Below are 3,533 nucleotides of genomic sequence, written 5' to 3'. Positions count from 1 at the left end.
GTAAATTAAATCTTCTACTTAAAAACAATTTCATAGTAACCTATAGAATATTAAATTACAAACAAAAATATTTATTTTAAATCTAAATTCTTATTTAGCCAGGTCTACAAAGCCCTACAGTAAATGAACTTTCCTATTTCTCTAGGCTTAAGCTTTTGTCATCCTTCATCATTTGTTTGCAATCTAACAGAATGATGGTTTCTTTTTCAAATTCTTGGTTGGGAATCATGAGCTCTTTTGCATCTAGTAATGTTCTGTAATGAAGATATTTAAACACAACTGAGGATTATATATGAGTTGCATTTCAATAGGAAACTTGACTTCTCAAAATATATTGAGAAAATTAGCCCAAACTTCCAACTGTGTATTCCTTTCTGGCTTATTTTTTATTCCTTTCTTGGTTTGTTTTATTGAGACAAAATTATACTACCTATTCCACTGAAAGTATCACTATGTCATTCCACTCTCTAATCACCTGTCTTAGTCTGAGTGCTAGAATTCCTGCCTTGTATCACATTGTCCTACAATAGTTTTTTGATTTATTTAATCTACATACAGACTAGCAATTCTGAACTTCTCCAATAATATTTTCCACTGGAGTGATGGCTCAGACTGTTTATGTACTATTTTCAAAGATGTTCTAACATTTGACACAGGATATGAACATTTTCAGATGCACCTGATTCATTCCTCCCTGGATCCAATCCCTTTATTAATGATGACTTGACTTTCTTACTATCTCTTTTCCCACCTATGTAATATTCTCAAGCTTTTGGGGAAAATTTCACTTGAGGACTTTCTAATATTAAAAATTATCACTTGATTTTATTTTTACTCAGGACATATTTTCTAACTTTTCTACAGAATCTGAGAGTTGTTCCATATGTGTGTTTGAACATATAAGTGCATCTGTGTGTATGTGAGTATTTGTATGTATATATGTATGCAAAAACTTCAAGCTCTTCTTCAGCAATCTTGCTCATAACTAGTATTCCATCACTTGACACATTATTCTAATGCTACTTTTGGCTGGTTAATTATAGTGTCTCAAAGACTGTTTTGCCCAAGCTAGATGCAAACTGAACTTCCCAGACTCCTTTACATTCTTAAGTTTTATTTCTCCAGGAGTATCAACTTTTGAACTACAATCATTTTTGTGAGTGTAAAATCTAAGCTGTTTTCCAGATTTTTAACTCGAGTTCATATAAAGATAGATGAACATACACATTACATATGCTGAGTATACACTGTTAGAAATGTGATCCTAAGCAGGGTTCAAGTGGTTCACACTTATAATCCTAGCTAATTAGGAGGCTGATATCTGAGTATTGCAGTTCAAATCCAGCATGAGTAGGAAAGTTTCTGAGGCATTTATCTCTAATTAACCACCAAAAAACTGGAAGTGGTGTGGGGCTCAAAGGTAGAGAAAAAGTTTTGAGCTGAAGAATAGAGGGACAGTGCCCAGGCCCAGAGTTCAGGCCCCACTACCATCAAAAAAAGAAAAAAAAGAAAAGAAAAAGAAATGTAACCTTAGCCACTAGTTCATTGCTAGTATAATTCCTGCTCTCTCGACATGGCCTTTTTTCCAGTTAAATCCATGGTCTTATATATGAATTGCTTGGAACCAGAATTATTCTTCCATTCTACTTTTTACAAATTAGAATGATTAGCTATCATGATTTAGAGCTAGTAAAAGAAAGAGACTGGTCTCATCCTTCATGTTCCACTTAGTAGTAATGCTTTCTCTATGTCACTCCCATAGATCTACATACTGGCCTTGGCTTTATTATTTCAAAGTTGTCTTATTTGCAGAGTCTTCTATAGAGTATTGAAACATTATACTTAAATACAGAACTTCTCTTTCTCCTATTCCTATTGATTCTCCTTCTGTTAACTTACGTACACTTGGGTAATAATGCACAACACAAATACTGACAAAAAATGTTTCTGAGAACCTTCTTCCCACTTAAAATAGGTCTTAATTTACAGAGCACTTGGGAAATTTGAACTTAATGTACTCCACGATAATGTTTTCCTTTTTCATGTTTTTTATTGTGAAAATGGTGGACAGAAGGGTTAGAGTTACATAAGTAAGTTAATGACTACATTATCTAGCGAGCATTGTTACCTCCTCTTTTGTCTTTCCCCTGCCATGCCTTTTCTCCCCACCACCCCAACTCTCCCCTCCTATCCTCAAGTTGTAAAGTTCGTTTTCAACATAGTGTTTTGTTCATCTCATTGTTACAACAGGTCATACTGTATCCTTGTTTCACCATTTTATTTCCTTTCCCCTCCCCACATTAGAAAAATGTATGTGCAAGGTCACCAATATCAAACAGTGGAAACGGGTTATACCATGGAGGAAGAAAATAGAAGAAAAACAAAAACATCACATAATATATGTTAGATACATTAAAAACAATAATAAGAAAGAAAAAAACAAGTTGTGTCCCTATTTTGGGGCAAATTTCACTTAACATAGTCTTATATGGCCATATGTACATGGATAATGTTTTATAAGCCATGTAAATTCCATATATTCTCGTTACTAAGTTGTCTCTGAAACACGTGTTACCTCATGCCCAAAGATGTCTTTGTGCTATTTCAATGAAGCCAGAAAACATTCACTTTGCCTGGAGCAGCACCGTAGATTGTTACTGAAGTAATTGGAAGGAACTTTTACAGGAAGTAGAAACTGAATCCAGGAGAGAAATTGAACATAGTGAAATGACAAAGTTCAAGTTAATTTGTGCTGTCCTTTTACTGTACAAGAAAATAATCCAAGGCTTGAAGGAAACTCTGTCCCTGACTTTTTCGAGTGTGCTCTTTACTCATAAAACTTTTTGTAGACTTCTAGTTGAGAGTATTACAAAAGGAAACAATATGCCATTTGAAGGCCAGCATAGAAAAAATGGAAATAACATTGTTGTACAATGTTCTACTGCAAAGAAACAAAGACACGGAGGTTTTATGCATGTCTTATGCATGGATATTTAACTCCTGAGATGTTTCTCTTGTTGTCAAAGTCAGATATCCATTCCTTTATTCTGGTCTTGAGTCGCCATATCAATAAGGATTCCAAAAAGCAGGATCCAGTGAGTATGATCAGCAAAAAGAGCCTCTTTTCAAACCAGTGCTTTAAGGATGGTCCCAAAGAAATATGTGCGGTTTTTTTGTTTGCTTGTTTGTTTCTTTAGTTTGTGCTGCTTCTGGGGCTTGAACTCAGAGCCTGGACCCTGTCCCTGAGCAATTGTCTTTCCTGCCCTCCTGCCCCCAAAGCTAGTACACTACTGCGTGAGTCAAAACTCCACTTCTGGATTTTTTGGTGTTTAATTAGAGATAAGAATTTGACAGATTCTCCGCCTGGGTTGGCTTTAAACTGAGATAGTAAGAAAGCTAAGAGACATCAACTTTATGGACTTCTCTTTTGAACCAAGAAATATTAGATGAAGGTTATTATAATGGTAATATTTGACAATTTTTAAAAGAAGCGAATACATCCAGCAAAGAAGCCATAACTTAAATAATTCAGC

The sequence above is a fragment of the Dipodomys spectabilis genome, unplaced genomic scaffold (genome assembly GCF_019054845.1).
Source record: "Dipodomys spectabilis isolate Male_0828 unplaced genomic scaffold, ASM1905484v1 ptg000306l, whole genome shotgun sequence".
In the NCBI taxonomy this organism is placed as follows: Eukaryota; Metazoa; Chordata; class Mammalia; order Rodentia; family Heteromyidae; genus Dipodomys; species Dipodomys spectabilis.
The sequence above is the reverse complement of the archived record's forward strand: the minus strand, read 5'-3'. Positions refer to the sequence as shown.